Here is a 20078-nt window from a genome sequence, read left to right as displayed (position 1 = left end):
AAAAAAAGAAAAGAAGGTATCCAGGGATGGACATTCATTTTAAAATACTAAAGAAGCATATTTCTTTTGGTTGATTACAATATTGTATGACACATCATGTAGGAAGGTATTTTAGTATAATAACGAATAAATGAGTTAACAAAAAAGAAGCAATATCAGTTCTCATTACTAACATGGTAAAATCTTCACCTGCCAGTATATTTAATAAAGGCCAGAGGGATAATATTTCTTCTGTGATTGACCAAACTGTATTTATCTGTCATGATCTGATCCATGGGGCTGTTAAATCTATTTTCAGCTGCATCTCCTTTGTCTCCGGGCTGCAACTCTGACTTATTATTTCTATGCGAGGATCTCCGACATGAGAAGAGAATACACAGAAGCTGTACAGGCCTGAAGTCCAGCAGATTGTACCAGGAACATGTAGAATGGGGAAGACTCCCTGAGCATTGGTAACTAACCAGACTTTGTCTCCAGAGCGTACATTTACGCAGTTTTACAAACTTTCAGAAGTTTGTGTTATTATGTATGGTCAAGATGAAATAATGTATCCAGTGATTATATTCTCCGCAAGTATTTACAGCTGTTCTGATGAATTAGTCACAAAATACACATTGATCACCTAATCTGAAACGTGGAGATTAAGCTCTGTCTCCACCGGGAGATTTAATTTCTTTAATTTGTAGCAAATAAATAATTGCTATTCATAAATTGTACATGAATCGTGTTCCACAGTCGTCGTCATTCACATTTCAGCATTATTAAGAACGTGCTTCTGGGTAAGTTTCAGCTTCTTACTCTCATACATTAAACGAGGACCTACGACGGATTGTGATTCACCATTTCCTTCATAATAATACGGCATCTGAATTTTAGTTATGTGTCATTTATATTTATCTTTGGCTTTTTCTATGAACTTCTCTCCATTCATTGTTCTCTGTGTGGTTTCCAGATGAATATCCAGTGATTTCAAGTTTCTAATCTCTAATTAACAGTAGATCCAGTATGTAACGTCGAATATGAATTACTAATAAATAAGTATGTAAATATTCTGACAGGGGCAACAGTGGGGTTTTGGGAAGAGACAGATGTATCATATTGGGGTTTTCCCACAAAACACATGTATCCTATATCCACAGGATAGGGGATACATGTGTGATTGCTGGTGGTCCAACCGCTGGAACCCCCACTGATGACGAGAATAGGGGACCGGAACTCCTCCAATGTGCGCCATGAAAATGGAGCGCTGGTGCGCATGCTCGGCCAGTGATCCATTAATTTTTATGGGACTTCTGGGACCGCTGTCTCCAGCTGCTCGATAGAAGTGAATGAAGCGGCAATCGAGTATGTTCACCAGTGCTCCATTCTAATGGAGCACTTCGGGGGACTTTTGGGAAAACCTCATTAAAAGCCAAATCTCTGTGGTTCTCGACCCGGACCAATCTAAAAAATGAAAGAGTTCCAGTTTACAGTTTCAGAGAGCTCTCAAACTCACCCATACATACTTACCAACATTTCAATCCCAAAACATGACAAGTTTTACACCCCACCTCGTTACAACTGGAGACACCCAAAAATGTGACCAATTAGCAGAAACTCTGCCCATTTTGTGGTTTGGTTTGTAAGATAGTCCTGTGAAAATGGGGACTGTTGGCAGGTAATTTGATAGATTTTCATGGCTCATACGTCACGGATTGGAACCAAAAGCCTCCCATTCTTGTGAAGGACCTGTCACAAGATAAGCAGCCACCTTTCCTCATCCAGATCAATCAGTAGCTATATTTAGGGTCAACTATAGACAGTATATTCCCATGCACTCTCAATACTGCCTCTTGCCTGATATTCTCACATACTCTTCCAACCGTGTAGATCTTGTAACGTCCATGGCCGCGGGCCGTAGGGTTTACTCACCCCCCGACGCCCGCAGCCATGGATCCGTGAGCACTGGTCCCTGTCTCCTTCCTAGGAGATGCCAGCGCTCACTGCCCCTCCGTCCTGCTGTGTCCCGTAGGATGCGCACGCTTGCTCGCGCACGGCCTTAAAGGGCCAGCGCGCGAACAAATTATTCGTCATCATCATCAACTGCCATGATTTCCTGGTCTATAAGAAGGCCCCAGGCCTTCTTATCCTTGCCTGAGCGTTGTTAGTCTATCCCAGTCTGTCTCGCAAATGGTCCCTTAGTGTTTCCCGTTCCAGCTGTTACCCGTGCCCTGTTACCCGTTCCTGTATTCCGTATTATTCTAGTTCCTGTGTCTACCTGCATTGGAGTAGTGTCTTCTGCCACGTCCAGTGTCTTCTGCTTCATCGGATACTGCCCACGACGTCTGGCGCGACCTGCCGCACCAGCCTCCATCCGTGCTGAAGCCACAGCCACCGTCCGGACTATTTCAGGTACCCAAGCGTTACTGTCTGCCATTGACTTTCGCATAGACTGTGACCTGGTCAGCTGCCTCCCCGCTACGGCGGAGCGGCCTAGTGGGTCCACATACCCTGTGTCCGTGACAGTCATACCCTGTGTCCGTGACAGTCATACCCTGTGTCCGTGACAGTCATACCCTGTGTCCGTGACAGTATGCTCAGGCCATGGAACCCGCTGGCCAGCCCAAGACCGCAGTACAGAAGATTCAGACAGAGATGCATGACCTACGCACACGTCAGGATCAACTCCTTGAGACGGTGAATTCTATCTTGGTCCGCCTGGATCTACTCGTTGTTCCACCTCCGGTTCTTCCTCCTGAGGCTGTTGCTGTGCCACTGCCTGTTGCTCCTCCTGTTTGTTCTGGATCCACAGTTCCTCTGCCTCTTCCTCCTCGGTACGACGGTGACCCCAGAGCATGTAGAGGATTTCTCAATCAATGCACGGTGCATTTTAGGCTACGGCCTCATCTCTTCCCCTCCGAGGAGGCCAAAGTGGCGTTCATTATCTCTCTCCTCGCTGGCAAGGCCCTCGCATGGGCGAACCCAATCTTGGAGCAACAAGGACCTGTATCCGCGGACCTAGCCTTGTTCCTGCAGTCCTTTCGTGCCGTGTTCGAGGAGCCTGGTCGAACATCCTCTGCCGCAGCCACTCTGTTGACCCTCAAGCAAGAAGGCTCCACAGTAGGGGAGTATGCTATCTCCTTCCGTACCCTACCAGCCGAGCTGGAATGGAACAATGAGGCACTGGTGGCGACCTTCTGGCAGGGACTGTCCTCTCACATCAAGGACGAACTGGCAGCCCGCGACCTTCCTTCTACCTTGGATGCCCTCATCCTGTTAGCCACCCGGGTTGATATGAGAATCCGGGAGCGCTCTCAAGAGGTTCGTCAGGAGAGCCGGGTCCACAGACCAGCACTCTCTGTCCAGAGACCACTATTGTCCACTCCTAGTGCGCTACCTGAAGAACCCATGCAGATAGACAGAGTCCGGTTATCTGAACAGGAGAAGCAGTGCAGACGCTCCTCTGGACTTTGTATGTATTGTGGCCTCAAGGGTCATTTTGCGTGCCAATGCCCACAGAAACCGGGAAACTCCAGTACCTAGGGTTGATTGGAGAGGCAACTCTAAGTGGAACGTCTCCAAACGTTAAAACCTCTTCCAGATTATCGATTCCTGTGGCCATCGTCACTGGAGAGACATCACATCCTTCCTCCACCTATCTTGACTCTAGAGCGGCTGATAATTTTATCCAGCAGGATCTAGTGGATCGGTTTCTACTACCCACAGTCCGTCTGGAGAGACCCCTGGCAGTTGCCTCTGTGAATGGTCTACCATTGCCTGATCAGATCATGCTCATCACAGAGCCGTTGACACTACGGGTCGGAGCTCTTCACTCAGAACAGATCACCTTCCTGGTACTACCCAAGGCTATCAATCCTATCCTGCTGGGTCTGCCATGGCTCCGTCTACACGCCCCAACACTTGACTGAAATTCTGGAGAGGTTCTTCAATGGGGTTCCAGATGCCATAGCCATTGCCTGTCACAAGTCCGTCCTGTTGTGCCCCCTCTGCCTCAGTCACTTTCCGGCCTACCATCTCAATATGCCAGTTTTGCGGATGTGTTTTGCAAACGAGAGGCTGAGATGTTGCCTCCACATCGGAATTATGACTGTCCCATTGAACTGGTTCCCAATGTTTCTCTTCCCTGTGGACAAGTATATCCTCTCTCCTTGCCAGAGACTTTATCGATGTCAGCCTATATCAAGGAGAACTTGGAAAGGGGTTTTATTCGAAAATCTTCCTCCCCGGCCGGGGCAGGCTTCTTCTTCGTTAAAAAGAGAGATGGATCTCTTCGACCCTGCATTGACTACCGTGGTCTCCATCAGGTCACGGTCAAGAATAAATACCCATTGCCACTTATTTCCGAGCTCTTCGATCGCATACGAGGAGCCAAAATTTTTTCTAAGCTAGATCTGCGGGGGGCCTATAATCTAATCCGGATTCGCCGGGGTGACGAATGGAAGACGGCATTTAACACCCGCGATGGGCACTATGAATACCTGGTGATGCCCTTCGGACTGTGTAACGCTCCCGCAGTATTTCAGGAATTCGTTAATGATATCTTCCGAGATCTCCTCTATATGTGTGTTGTAGTTTATCTCGATGATATTTTAATTTTCTCCCCAGATCTGATGACCGGAGGCATGTTCGTCAAGTTCTTCTGCGACTCAGAGAGAATCACTTGTATGCCAAATTGGAAAAGTGCACCTTTGAAAAGAGGTCTTTGCCCTTCCTGGGCAACGTCATCTCGGATCAAGGCCTTAAGATGGACCCTGAGAAACTAAAGTCCGTCCTGGAATGGCCACGTCCTCAAGGCCTAAGGGCCATACAACGGTTCCTGGGATTCGCCAATTTCTACCGGCAGTTTATTCCGAACTTTTCTTCTCTGACGGCTCCCATCTCTACCCTTACCAAGAAGGTGTGAACGCCAAGGTGTGGACTCCAGAGGCAGAGTCCGCATTCATTAGCCTCAAGAAAGCCTTCACTTCAGCTTCAATCCTCCATCACCCTGACGTATCTCGGCAGTTCTCACTAGAAGTGAACGCTTCCTCTGTTGGTGCAGGTGCACTTCTGTTCCAGAGGAGCTCCAAAGGAAAGGCAGTAGTATGTGGCTACTACTCTAGACTATTTTCTTCTGCTGAGCACAATTACTCCATTGGAGATCGGGAGCTACTGGCTATCAAATTGGCCCTGGAGGAGTGGAGACATCTTCTAGAAGGCGCAGCTCACCCCATCCTGATCTTCACCGACCACAAGAACCTCACCTACCTTCAGTCCGCTCAAAGACTGAATCCTCGTCAAGCCAGGTGGTCACTGTTCTTCACCCGTTTTCAAATTCTGCTCCACTACCGTCCCGCTGACAAGAATGTGAGGGCCGATGCCCTGTCCAGATCATTTGAGACGGAAGACACGGTGGAGTCCCTTCAGACTATCATAGACCCATCCTGCGTTGTCACCGCCAATCCTCTACAGCTTAGAAATACCCCTCCAGGGAGAACTTTTATTCGGTTGGCAGACAGAAAAAGAATTCTCCGCTGGGGACACAGTTCTAAACTAGCTGGGCACGCTGGTGTCCGTAAAACCCAAGACCTGATTGCTCGTCACTTTTGGTGGCCCACGCTACCTAAAGATGTTCTGGACTTTGTCTCTGCTTGCACGGTGTGTGCCTCTAACAAAGTGACTCACTCTAAGGCGGCCGGCCTGCTTCAACCTCTGCCTGTACCCAGTGCCCCCTGGCAGCACATCGCAATGGACTTCGTCACAGACATTCCTCCCTCAGCAGGATGCAACACCATCTGGGTGGTGGTGGACCGGTTCTCTGAGATGGCACATTTTATCCCGCTGACCGGCCTACCTTCTGCTCCCCGACTGGCGAGTCTCTTCATTCAGCACATCTTTCGCTTGCATGGCTTGCCTCTTCACATTGTCTCCGACCGGGGGGTTCAGTTTACCTCTAAGTTCTGGAGAGCCCTCTGTAAACTCCTGGATGTGAGTTTGGACTTTTCCTCTGCCTATCACCCCCAATCCAATGGGCAAGTTGAAAGGATCAACCAGAACATGGAAAATTATCTCCGCTACTTCATCTCTTCACAGCACGATAACTGGGTACAGATTCTTCCATGGGCCGAGTTTTCATATAACAACCACACAAGTGAGTCCACCACTTCCACTCCGTTTCACATCGTGTACAGTCAACATCCCAGAGTCCCTCTTCCTGTGTCAACTTCATCTCAGGTTCCCGCTGCTGACTCTGCATATGGGGACTTCCTGCAAATCTGGCAACAGACCCGGTCCTCTATTTTGCTGGCAGTAGATCGCATGAAGCGAAAGGCAGATACTAAGAGAAGAGAGCCGCCTCAGTATCTTCCGGAGACTAAAGTCTGGCTGTCCTCTCGGAACATTCGCTTGAAGGTACCCTCATACAAGTTCGCTCCCAGGTCTCCTATAAACTGCGGCTGCCTCCTACCCTCAGAATCCCTAACTCCTTCCATGTGTCCCTCCTGAAACTAGTGGTCCTGAACCGCTACAGCAAGACTTCTAGTTCCACAGTTGCTCCCAGCGGCCCTTCTGATGTATTCGAGGTAAAGGAGATCCTGGACTGCAAGAGGGTAGGAGGAAGGACTTTCTATTTGGTGGACTGGAAAGGGTTTGGTCCTGAGGAGAGGTCCTGGGAACCAGAAGAGAACCTCAGTGCTCCTGCTCTTATTAAAAAGTTCCTCTCCCGCTCTGGTCCCAAGAAGAGAGGGCGTAAGAGGGGGGATACTGTAACGTCCATGGCCGCGGGTCGTCGGGTTTACTCACCCCCCGACGCCCGCAGCCATGGATCCGTGAGCGCTGGTCCCTGTCTCCTTCCTAGGAGACGCCAGCGCTCACTGCCGCTCCGTCCTGCTGTGTCCCGTAGGGTGCGCGCGCTCGCTCGCTCACGGCCTTAAAGGGCCAGCACGCGCACAAATTATTCGTCATCATCATCAACTGCCCTGATTTCCTGGTCTATAATAAGGCCCCAGGCCTTCTGATCCTTGCCTGAGCGTTGTTAGTCTATCCCAGTCTGTCTCGCAAATGGTCCCTTAGTGTTTCCCGTTCCAGCTGTTACCCGTGCCCTGTTACCCATTCCTATATTCCGTATTATTCTAGTTCCTGTGCCTACCTGCATTGGAGTAGTGTCTTCTGCCACGTCCAGTGTCTTCTGCTTCATCGGATACTGCCCGCCATGTCTGGCGCGACCTGCCGCACCATCCTCCATCCATGCTGAAGCCACAGGCACCGTACGGACTATTTCAGGTACCCAAGCGTTGCTGTCTGCCATTGACTTTCGCATAGACTGTGACCTGGTCAGCTGCCTCCCCGCTACGGTGGAGCGGCCTAGTGGGTCCACATACCCTGTGTCCGTGACAGTCATACCCTGTGTCCGTGACAGTCATACCCTGTGTCCGTGACAGATCTGCACTGTAATGCCGAATGTCATGCAGCATTAGTACAACACGAGTAATGAAATGTATTTACAAGATCACGCAACATTTTATGGAGATTATCTCTATATAAAATGTAAAAAGATGTGCAAAAGTGGACATACTTGTTATAATAGAAAATAGCTAGAAGACAAGGAGGGCATTATGGACTTCACATAGGTTCGAGATCTATAAGCATTTAAAACATGAGAGACTATGTGTTAGGCGGAATTCACACTGTGTATGCAGCATCTGCTTGTCTTATGTGCCAGAAAAGTTCCCGACCCATACATCAAATCTATCCATAGTCCCCTATTCACAAGACAGAGACCAAAAAAGTGTCCATTTTGTTCTCTGTTGGGCTGTTATACACCTAAATACTTTTTTTTTTCAACTGTATGGAATAGCAGTCTATTGTGCTATTCCATACGTAGGCATCTAGAAAAAAAAATTTATACTGCACGGAATGTTTATTATAACATTAGAGCCTATGAGTGATGTATACCATTGTATCCCTATACAGTGGTATTCATCGTAAGTGTAAGTTGGGAAACAGCTCTGTAGATTATTTCTTGAAAACTATCTTTTAGGCTGGGTTTCCACATAACGTAAAGGCTGCAGATTTTACGAAACTGAATTCTGTGAGGAAAGTCCGCAACATTTACAGCAGCAGTAAAGTGAATGAGATTTATCAAAACTCAGCTACACGCTGCGGAAAACAAAACGCAGAAAAGTAATGCGGAAAGTGCTTTGCGGTGCTACTTTCAATTCCGCAGCATGACAATTTACGCTGCAGGTTCGATGCAGAGATGCTGCGTGTTCGGCATTTCAAAGGTCGCAACTTTTCTGCAGCAATATGCGCAGCAAAAATGCACTATTTAGTGCGGAACTCTGTGACAGATTTACCAGCGTTTTCTTTTTAAATTCTGCTGCAGATCTTCTGCTGCAGAAAGTTTGCAGCGAATCCCGTGTGTGGGTACATGGCTGGCCTTAGGTACGTGCGACCGGGTCGCACAGGGCGCCGCCCGCCGCACCGCCCGCCACCGGGAGTCCATGCCCCATGCCAGGGCCGCTACTCGGGACGCCAGCAGGTCAGGTGCCACTCACTTATTGCACCGACCTCATACTGGCTGTCCCGCGCCCAAGCCACCGCTCGTCCGCTCACCCTGTCCTGTGTCCTGAATGACGAGACAGGCGTGATTACATCATTCAGGACGCAAGACAGGGAGGAGACACCGCGCTTCCTGTGCATTTCCAGGGCTGGTGTGGACACCGAGGGAACGTTTCCTCCAGGGCGGCTCCAGCTCCAGCAGGCAGTGTTTGCCAGAAGCCCAGCAGGTAAATCACTGACTGGACTTTGTATGAATGGGGGAACTGATGGGGTTCTAAAAAGGGCAATAATGGCAAATGGACAGAGGATTCAGTGCCACCTTGGTGCCCATTTGCCACGTATTGCCCCTTTAGTGTCCTTCTATTCAGTGCCCCCTTGATGCCCATTTGCCATTTTGTTGCCCCGTTATTGTTCCTCTGTGACAAAAGATGCTAAAGGCTACAGGGGCAGCAAATGGCAAATCGGCATAAAGGGGCCACCAAACAGAAGGACACTAAAGGGGCAATAGGTGGCAAATGGGCACCATGGTGGCACTGAAAGGCACTAAAGTGTTAATAAATAACAAATGGGCACAGAATTCAGTGCCTTCAAAGTGCACATTTACCATTTGTTGCTCTTTTAAACCCTGTTCAGATTACGTGAAAAACGATGTACACCTTTGAATTTTTATATATTTTTTTCTATAAAAATCAGTGTGTTTGGTGCAACTTTGTAATTACATTTAAGGCTTTGTTCACATCTGCGTCAGGGCTCCGTTCAGGCGATACATCTGAGCTTTCCGTCAGAACGGAGCCCTGACTGAAACAAACGGAAACCATAGGTTTCCGTTTGCATTACCATTGATTTCAATGGTGACGGATCCGATGCAAATGGTTTGCGTTTGTCTCCGTTGTGCAAGGGTTCCGTCGTTTTGATGGAATCAAAAGCAGAGTCGACTACAGTATTGATTCAGTCAGGGTTCCGTTCTGACGGAAAGCTCAGGTGGATTGCCTGAACGGAGCCCTGACGCACGTGTGAACGGAGCCATATTAAACAATTTGTACTTTTTGAGATACAGCTGTTTTGTATTCTGTATACAGAGCAGCCGTATCTAGTGCTGAGACCCGAGTCCGTCAGGTCAGTGGGACTGACGGGTTCAGTGTCAGCGGGTCCTGCGTGTCGACTGTTCATAACTTAGATGTGATCGATAACAGGTGGATCCCGCGTGTCAGAGACACAGGACCTGCTGACACTGAACTCGTCAGTCCCACTGGCCTGACGGATTCAGGTCTCAGTGCTAGATACGGCTTCTCTGTATACAGAATACAAAGCAGCTGTATCTCAAAAAGAAAAAAATTGTTTTTAATAAAAAGTATTTCTTTAGAAAGTTGCAGAAAAAACACTGATTATTTAAAAGAACAAAACGATTTCAAAGGTGTGTATAGCCTTTAAAGTGGTTGTCCGGAATACAAATTAAACATTTTGTTGAGTTAAAATAAAAATTAATACTTACCGCTCTCCTCCCAGACGTTCATGCGCTGGGGGCTCACGTCAGATCTGTTCTCTGTTTGTATATAGCGGTGACATCATGTTGACCGTACACCATCGCTGCAGCCTATTAATAGCCTCAGCGGTGTTCAGCTAAGACCAGTAATTAGCTGCGGCAGTGATGTACTGTCGACGTGATGTCACCGCTGCAGTTACTCTGTGTACACACTGAACAGAGATGACAGAAGCCCCCAGCGCAGGAACGTCTGGGAGGAGAGCGGTAAGCATCAGGGCCGGCTCCAGGTTTATGTGGGCCCTTGGGCGGCAGTAAAATGGCAGAAAATGTCACTTTGTGCCCCCATATAGACATTAGGCCCTGTTTATGCCCCCATATAGAAGTTAGGCCCCCAGTTTGTACCCCCATAAGTTTAGCACCCCCCATAGATAGTGCCACACAGACCCCCTCCCTGGTAGTGTCACACAGCCCCCTCCCTGATAGTTCCACACAGCCCCCCTCCCTGGTAGTTGCACCTTTGGGGTTCCCTCTAGGAGTGGAATCCCCAGCCAGAGCATTGCCGACACTCTGGGTGGGGATTCCGCTTCAGGAGCATCCCCTCACGTCTCTGTCCATATATGGACAGTGTTTTCCAAGGCAGCCCCAGAGCCATAGTCCCGGGCTGAGCACTACTAGCACTCTGCCCCGGTTCTCCTGCTCTGCTCCTGACATCACTGTCGATATATGGACAGTGATGCCGTGACGACGGCAGCATCAGCACCCGGCAGCCGAGTGGGCCCCCCAAGGGAAGTGGGCCCCGGCACTCGCCTGGGTTCGCCGGGTGCTGACGCCAGCCCTGGTAAGTATGGGCTGTTTTTTTTAAGCCCTCCTCTCCTGCTGCCACATAAAAAGTTTAAACCCTGACTATCCCTTAAACCTCTTAACACTATCCATGTATGTATGGCGGATGTGCATTCCAACAATATTGCATGTGCCACTGTGTGTTATCTGTGGTGTTACGTAGGACTGCATGTAACACTAATACATTATCTGTAATCAGAGAGTTATCACTGTGTGTTATCTGTGATGTTGCATAGGACTGCAGGTTACATCTACTACATTATCTGTACTCAGAGACTTATCACTGTTATCTGTGGTGTTACATAGGATTGCAGGTAACCAGGGCCGCCATCAGGAATTTCAGGGCCCCCTACAGCTACATTTTCTGGGCCCCCCTACCGTGGCACCGCCTGTTAACGGTACTCCGTCCAGCACTATATCATGGTACCCAGGGCGGCCATCAGGGGGGTATTAGGGGTACTGATGTGAGAGGCCCGACCAAACCTAATTGAAAGGGGGGCCCGGCAAACTGCCGCGACTTGCCTTTGGTAGAAAAAAAACAGGCCCCTGCAATGGGGCCCGTTTTTTTTCACCAAAAGAATGTCGTGAGCTGCGGGCCCCCCTTTCAATTAGGTTTGGCCGGGCCTCTCACATCAGTACCCATAATACCCCCCCTGATGGCGGCCCTGGGTAGCATGGGGGTCGTCATGGGGGCCGTCAAACACCGCCGCCCGTGCGACCGATCGCGCGCACCCGCAAACTCCCGCGCATGCGCACCCGCGACCGCCTGGAACCGCGCACCGAATTTTGAGGCAGATTTTGACCTGCCCACACTATCTTGCTGCGTTTTTTGCCCGCTGCGATTGAGGACAGCAGACAAAAAACGCAGGGAAAAATGCATTTTCTGCCTCCCATTGATTTAGATGGGAGGTCAGAGGCAGAACCGCGGCAAGAAAGGACGTGCTGCTTTTTCTTTTTTCCGCGACTGGCTCCCATTGATTTCAGATTAAATCAATGGGAGGCGGTTTTGGAAGTTGTTTGGTGCTGATTCTGACGCAGTGTCCGAGTCAATATCAAGGCCCAAAAACTCTGTGAACTGGGCCTTATTGTTAGGGCTTATTCAGACGAACGTGTAATATGTCCGTGCAACGTGTGTGATTTTCACTCGCCTCGCACGGACCTATGTTACTCTATGGGGCTGTGCGGACTGTCACTGATTTTCACGCAGCGTGTGTCCGTGTGTCCGCTGCGTAAAACTCATGACATGTCCTATATTTGTGCATTGTTCGCGCATCACGCATCCATTGAAGTCAATGGGTGCGTGAAAGTCACGCCCAGCACTTCCGCAGCCGTATAAACTATGAATGAAAACAGAAAAGCACCACGTGCTACAAACATACAAACAGAGTGTCATAATGATGGCGGCTGCGCGAAAATCACGCAGCCACGCATTATACGCTGCTGACACACGGAGCTGTTATGGACCTTTTGCATGCGCAAAACGCCACATTTTTGCACGCGCAAATAGCACACGCTCGTGTAAATCCGGCCTTAGGGTAGGAACACACTAGGCATGAACACTGCGGATTTTATGCAACACATTTTATTGTGGAAAATCCGCAGCGTATTACAGTCGCAGCCGAGTGGACAAATCTCATCCACACGCTGCAAAAAAAATGGACCTGCAGTGTGGCTTTTTAAGCCGCAGCATGTCAATTTATTCTGTGGAATCGCCGCTCCTCTGTTGCGGAAATGCTGCGGTTCTACCGCAAAAATCACACATGAGAAAAAATAAAAAGGCACTTTTTTAAATTTATAAAAAAGTTTAGACTTACCCCGGCCGTAGTCCTGGTGACGCGATCCTCGGCCTCCTGTCATGACGTTTCATCCCATGTGACCGCTGCAGCGGTCACATGGTCTACAGCGTCATCCCAGGAGGCGGGGCTACGTTCAGAAGAGAGAGATGCGTCACCAGGACTACGGCCGGGGCAAGTCTAAACTTTTTTATCAATTTAAAAAAGTGAATTTTTTTTTTCTCTTTTGTGATTTTTGCGGCAGAACCGCAGCATTTCCGCAACAGACGAGCGGCGATTCTGCAGCATAAATTGACCTGCTGCAGATTAAAAAGCCAAAAGCCACACTGCAGGTCAATTTTTTTTGCAGCGTGTGGATGAGATTTGTTCACATCTCATCCACTCTGCTGCGACTGTAATACGCTGCGGATTTTCCGCAATAAAATGTGTTGCATAAAATCCGCAGTGTTCATGCCTAGTGTGTTCCTACCCTAAGGCCGGATTCACACAAGCGTGTGCTTTTTGCGCGCGCAAAAAACGTGGCATTTTGCGCATGCAAAAGGTCCAGAACAGCTCCGCGTGGCAGCAGCGTATGATGCGTGGCTGCGTGATTTTCCCGCAGCCGCCATCATGATGACACTCTGTTTGTATGTTTGTAGCACGTGGTGCTTTTCTGTTTTCATTCATAGTTTATACGGCTGCGGAAGTGCTGGGCGTGATTTTCATGCACCCATTGACTTCAATGGGTACGTGATGCGCGAACAATGCACAAATATTGGACATGTCGTGAGTTTTACGCAGCGGACACACGGACACACGCTGCGTGAAAATCACTGACAGTCTGCACAGCCCCATAGAGTAACATAAGTCCGTGCGAGGCGCGTGAAAATCACGCACGTTGCACGGATGTATTACACGTTCGTCTGAATAAGCCCTAACAATAAGGCCCAGTTCACAGAGTTTTTGGGCCTTGATATTGACTCGGACACTGCGTCAGAATCAGCACCAAACAACTTCCAAAACCGCCTCCCATTGATTTAATCTGAAATCAATGGGAGCCAGTCGCGGAAAAAAGAAAAAGCAGCACGTCCTTTCTTGCCGCGGTTCCGCCTCTGACCTCCCATCGAAATCAATGGGAGGCAGAAAATGCATTTTTCGCTGCGTTTTTTGTCTGCTGTCCTCAATCGCCACGGGCAAAAAACGCGGCAAGATAGTGTGGGCAGGTCAAAATCTGCCTCAAAATTCTGTAAGGAATTTTGAGGCAGATTTTTTTCTGCCTGCAAAATACTCTGTGTGAACAGGGCCATAACTTAAACAGCACTTTTAACACTTTACTCACTGTCAGAAGAGCTGCTGGCTCCCACTCCAGTCCTCTTCAGGCGATGTCTTCGGTCCAGACGTCCAGTCCTTCACCTCCAGCCAGGCTCTAGGTAAGTTGTGTCCAGGTGTGTGTCCGCGGCTGCGCGCGCTTCGTTCGCGGGTGCGCGCGCTGGCGATCGCGGGTGCGCGCTTCCGCGGGTGCGCGCTTCCGGGCTTTCGCGGGTGCGCGCACGGGCGGACTCGGGTGCGGGCTTTCGTGGGTGCGTGCTCGCGGACGCTCGCGAGTGCGCACGCACGGGAGTTTCCTTGTGCGCGCGATCGGTCGCGCGCGGGCGCAGGCAGGCGGTTCGACGGCCCCCATGACGAGAGGGGGGCCCGCAGCTCACGACATTCTGTGGTGAAAAAAAACGGGCCCCATTACAGGGGCCCGTTTTTTTCTACCAATGGCAAGTTGCGGCAGTAGCCGGGCCCCCCTTTCAATTAGGTTTGGCCGGGCCCCTCACACCAGTACCCCTAATACCCCCCTGATGGCGGCCCTGCAGGTAACATCTACTACATTATCTGTACTCAGAGAGTTATCAATGTGTTATCTGTGGTGTTACATAGGACTGCAGGTGTGTGTATTTGTGGGTCTAAGTGCCTAGATATGTATCTGTATGTGTATATATTTTTGTGTGTGCATATACTACTGTAAAGGATCTGCCAGGCACAGCTTCGGGGTTAACTCCCTTAATTAATCAGTCAGCACCTGAATCTACATCCCTGAGACTAACTCCAGCTTCCACCACTCAGGCTGGCAGGCTTAGGAGTGGGAGAGCCTATCGCAGCCTGGCCAGACTCAGCTAGCTCCCGCCCTCTGTCTATTTATACCTGCATTTCCTGTTCCTCCTTGCTTGTTATTCTTTTTCGTGTGGTTTCCTGGCCCAGCTACAGCTCCTTCTATTTTGTTCCTGCTCCATACAGACCCTGGCTTACTGACTACTCTTCTGCTCTTCGTTTGGTACCTCGCACACTCCTGGCTTGAATCGGCTCGTTCACCACTCTGGTTGCTCACGGTGTTGCCGTGGGCAACTGCCCCTTTCCCTTGCTTGTATTCCCTTGTATGTTTGTCGTGTTTGTCGTGCACTTACTGAGTGCAGGGACCGCCGCCCAGTTGTACCCCGTCGCCTAGGGCGGGTCGTTGCAAGTAGGCAGGGACAGAGTGGCGGGTAGATTAGGGCTCACTTGTCCGTTTCCCTACCCCCCGGTCATTACATAATAACAAGCCCATACCTAGTCTACCCTGGTCCCTGACACCACTATGGACCCCCGTGAGACCCTGGCTCAGCAAATGCAGGGTCTCTCCCTACAGGTCCAGGCCCTGGCTCAGAGGGTCAACCAGCCTGATGCTACCTTGGTAGTTCCCCTCACAGCACCTCTTGAACCCCACCTCAAGTTGCCCGACCGGTTCTCAGGGGACCGGAGGGCTTTTCTCTCCTTTCGGGAGAGTTGTAGGCTTTACTTTCGTTTAAAGCCTCATTCCTCAGGTTCTGAGAGCCAGCGGGTGGGTATAATTATGTCCCGGCTCCAGGAAGGGCCCCAAGAGTGGGCCTTCTCCTTGGCTCCTGACGCCCCTGAACTTTCCTCCGTTGATTGTTTCTTTTCTGCTCTCGGACTTATTTATGACAAGACTGACAGGACTGCCTTTGCCGAGAGTCAGCTGGTGACCTTACGTCAGGGTAAGAGACCTGTTGAGGAGTATTGCTCTGACTTTAGGAAGTGGTGCGTAGCTTCTCGGTGGAATGACCCTGCCTTAAGGTGCCAGTTTAGGTTGGGTCTGTCGAATGCCCTGAAAGACCTGCTAGTTAGCTATCCCTCTTCTGACTCCCTAGACCAGGCTATGGCTTTAGCGGTACGACTTGACCGACGTCTCAGGGAACGACAACATGAACGTTTATGTGTTTTCTCCTCCGACTCCCCCATGATGCCTCCCGAAGTTCCGTTGCTTCGTTCCTCCAGGAAAGACTCAGAGATACCTATGCAACTCGGGGCCTCCGTGTCCCCCCAACAACGTAGAGAATTCCGCAGGAAGAATGGTCTCTGCTTCTACTGTGGGGATGACAAGCATCAAGTGAACAACTGTCCTAAGCGTAAGAATGCAGCCAGAGAACTTCCGCGCCTAAGTGATCATCGGGGAGGTCACTTGGGCGCACAGGTATTTCCAGTAAATAGGAAATGTACTAAGATCTTGCTTCCCTTTCAGGTCTCTTTTGGTGGTAGGTCTGCTACCGGCAGTGCCTTCGTGGATTCAGGGTCCTCTACTAATATTATGTCTGTGGAATTTGCTATGTCTCTTGCTATGCCTCTGATTGATTTGCCTAAACTTGTCCCGGTAGTGGGTATCGACTCCACTCCTCTTGCTAATGGTTATTTTACACAGCATACCCCTGTTTTTGAACTCCTTGTTGGCTCCATGCATTTGGAGCAATGCTCTGTACTGTTGATGCAGGGATTATCGTACGATTTGGTTCTAGGCCTTCCCTGGTTGCAGTTGCATAATCCCACGTTTGACTGGAATACTGGGGAGCTAACCAAATGGGGTAATGAATGTTGTACGTCATGTTTTTCTGTTAATTCTATTTCTCCCCCTGAGGAGGCGAATACGCTACCCGAATTTGTTCAGGACTTCGCTGATGTTTTCTCTAGGGAGGCCTCCGAAGTGTTACCTCCTCATAGAGAATACGATTGCGCTATCGCATTGGTACCAGGAGCAAAGCTTCCTAAGGGTAGGATATTTAATCTTTCTTGTCCCGAACGTGAAGCCATGAGAGAGTATATCCAGGAATCCCTGGCCAAGGTTTACATTCGTCCCTCTTCTTCTCCGGTAGGTGCTGGCTTCTTCTTCGTGGGGAAGAAGGATGGTGGTCTTAGGCCATGCATTGACTACCGTAGCCTGAATAAGGTCACGGTAAGGAACCAGTATCCCCTTCCTTTGATTCCTGATCTCTTTAATCAGGTTCAGGGGGCCCAATGGTTCTCTAAATTGGATCTACGGGGGGCGTATAACCTTATTCGCATCAAAGAAGGGGATGAGTGGAAGACTGCGTTTAACACGCCCGAAGGCCATTTCGAATACCTCGTCATGCCCTTTGGGTTGTGTAATGCCCCTGCGGTCTTCCAGAATTTCATAAATGATATTTTGAGAAATTACCTGGGGATATTTCTTGTAGTGTACCTTGATGACATACTGGTGTTTTCCAAGGACTGGTCCTCCCACATTGAGCATGTCAGGAAGGTGCTCCAGGTCCTTCGGGAAAACAAACTGTTTGCCAAAACCGAAAAATGTGTGTTTGGGGTACAGGAGATACCATTTTTGGGTCAAATCCTCACTCCTCATGAATTCCGCATGGATCCCGCCAAGGTCCAGGCTGTGGCGGAATGGGTCCAACCTGCCTCCCTGAAGGCGTTACAGTGTTTTTTGGGGTTCGCTAATTATTACAGGAGATTTATTGCTAACTTCTCGGTCATCGCTAAGCCTCTTACGGACCTCACTCGCAAAGGTGCTGATCTCCTCCACTGGCCTCCGGAGGCTGTCCAGGCTTTTGAGGTCCTTACGAAGTGCTTTATCTCGGCCCCGGTGCTGGTTCAGCCCAACCAAATGGAGCCATTTATCGTGGAAGTTGACGCATCTGAGGTGGGAGTGGGGGCTGTCTTGTCCCAGGGTACCAGGTCCCTCACCCATCTCCGCCCCTGTGCCTACTTCTCCAGGAAGTTTTCGCCAACTGAGAGTAACTATGATATTGGCAACCGCGAACTCTTAGCCATTAAATGGGCATTTGAAGAGTGGCGCCACTTCCTGGAGGGGGCTAGACACCAGGTAACGGTCCTTACCGACCACAAGAATCTGGTTTTCCTAGAATCTGCCCGGAGGCTAAACCCGAGACAAGCTCGATGGGCGTTATTTTTTACCAGATTCAATTTTTTGGTTACCTATAGGGCTGGGTCTAAAAATATTAAGGCTGATGCACTGTCGCGTAGCTTCATGGCCAGCCCTCCTTCGGAGGAAGATCCTGCTTGTATTTTGCCTCCAGGTATAATCATTTCCTCGATCGATTCTGATTTAGTCTCTGAAATTGCTGCTGATCAAGGTTCAGCTCCCGGGAACCTTCCTGAGAACAAGCTGTTTGTTCCCCTGCAATTCCGGCTATGGGTACTTAGGGAAAATCATGACTCCGCACTATCTGGTCATCCAGGCATCCTGGGTACGAAACACCTCATTACCAGAAATTATTGGTGGCCTGGGTTGCCTAAAGACGTTAAGGCCTACGTCGCCGCTTGTGAGGTTTGTGCTAGGTCCAAGACTCCCAGGTCCCGACCAGCGGGCTTACTGCGTTCGTTGCCCATTCCCCAGAGACCTTGGACACATATCTCCATGGATTTTATCACCGATTTGCCTCCATCCCAAGGCAAGTCGGTGGTGTGGGTGGTGGTAGACCGCTTCAGTAAGATGTGCCACTTTGTGCCCCTCAAGAAACTACCCAACGCCAAGACGTTGGCTACCTTGTTTGTCAAACACATCCTGCGTCTCCATGGGGTCCCTGTCAATATTGTTTCGGACAGAGGGGTACAATTTGTTTCATTGTTTTGGAGAGCCTTCTGTATGAAGTTGGGGATTGATCTGTCCTTCTCCTCTGCCTTCCATCCTGAAACCAATGGTCAAACGGAGAGGACTAATCAATCTCTAGAACAATACTTAAGGTGTTTTGTCTCTGACTGTCAATATGATTGGGTCTCATTCATTCCCCTCGCCGAATTTTCCCTTAATAACCGGGTCAGTAACTCGTCAGGGGTCTCTCCCTTTTTCTGTAATTTTGGGTTTAATCCACGGTTCTCCTCCGTTTCACCTGGTAGTTCCAACAATCCCGAGGTAGAGGTCGTTCATCGGGAACTGTGCACAGTCTGGGCCCAGGTTCAGAAGAACCTAGAGGCGTCCCAGAGCGTACAATAAACTCAGGCTGATAGAAAACGTTCTGCTAACCCCCTGTTTATGGTCGGGGATCTGGTGTGGTTGTCGTCTAGGAACTTGCGTCTCAAGGTTCCGTCCAAGAAATTTGCTCCCCGGTTTATTGGGCCATATAAGGTCATTGAGGTCCTCAATCCTGTCTCCTTCCGGCTGGAGTTACCCCCGTCTTTTCGTATACACGACGTGTTTCATGCCTCCCTCCTTAAACGCTGCTCCCCGTCCTTGGCTCCCTCGAGGAGACCTCCTGTTCCCGTCCTCACCCCTGAGGGGGTGGAATTCGAGGTGGCCAGGATTGTGGACAGCAAGATGGTCCAAGGCTCCCTCCAGTACCTGGTCCATTGGAGAGGTTACGGGCCCGAGGAGAGGACTTGGGTACCCGCCCGGGATGTTCACGCTGGGGTATTGGTCAGGAGGTTCCACCTGCGTTTCCCCAGTAAGCCAGGTCCACTTAGAAAGGGACCGGTGGCCCCTCATAAAAGGGGGGGTACTGTAAAGGATCTGCCAGGCACAGCTTCGGGGTTAACTCCCTTAATTAATCAGTCAGCACCTGAATCTACATCCCTGAGACTGACTCCAGCTTCCACCACTCAGGCTGGCAGGCTTAGGAGTGGGAGAGCCTATCGCAGCCTGGCCAGACTCAGCTAGCTCCCGCCCTCTGTCTATTTATACCTGCATTTCCTGTTCCTCCTTGCTTGTTATTCTTTTTCGTGTGGTTTCCTGGCCCAGCTACAGCTCCTTCTATTTTGTTCCTGCTCCATACAGACCCTGGCTTACTGACTACTCTTCTGCTCTTCGTTTGGTACCTCGCACACTCCTGGCTTAACTCGGCTCGTTCACCACTCTGGTTGCTCACGGTGTTGCCGTGGGCAACTGCCCCTTTCCCTTGCTTGTATTCCCTTGTATGTTTGTCGTGTTTGCCGTGCACTTACTGAGTGCAGGGACCGCCGCCCAGTTGTACCCCGTCGCCTAGGGCGGGTCGTTGCAAGTAGGCAGGGACAGAGTGGCGGGTAGATTAGGGCTCACTTGTCCGTTTCCCTACCCCCGGTCATTACAACTACATTATCTGTACTCAGAGAGTTATCACTGTGTTATCTGTGGTGTTACATAGGACTGCAGGTAACAC

At 49.9% G+C, this 20078-nt stretch overlaps 1 protein-coding gene across 4 annotated transcripts in view; it reads left to right on the top strand.

The window, feature by feature from the left end:
• Window positions 1–20078, top strand: part of LRRCC1 (leucine rich repeat and coiled-coil centrosomal protein 1) — a 254094-nt gene that overhangs the window by 174964 nt on the left and 59052 nt on the right. For 3 of the 4 annotated variants that reach the window (XM_075826061.1, XM_075826060.1, XM_075826059.1), the window contains exon 2: window positions 299–452. The exons of the other annotated variant lie outside the window; for it this stretch is intronic. The gene's annotated coding sequence lies outside the window, so the exon portion shown is untranslated. The remainder of the gene's footprint in view (window positions 1–298; window positions 453–20078) is intronic. 4 annotated transcript variants of the gene reach the window in all.

The sequence above is a fragment of the Rhinoderma darwinii genome, chromosome 5 (genome assembly GCF_050947455.1).
Source record: "Rhinoderma darwinii isolate aRhiDar2 chromosome 5, aRhiDar2.hap1, whole genome shotgun sequence".
Lineage (NCBI taxonomy): Eukaryota > Metazoa > Chordata > Amphibia > Anura > Rhinodermatidae > Rhinoderma > Rhinoderma darwinii.
This window is presented reverse-complemented; position numbering and strand designations above follow the sequence as displayed.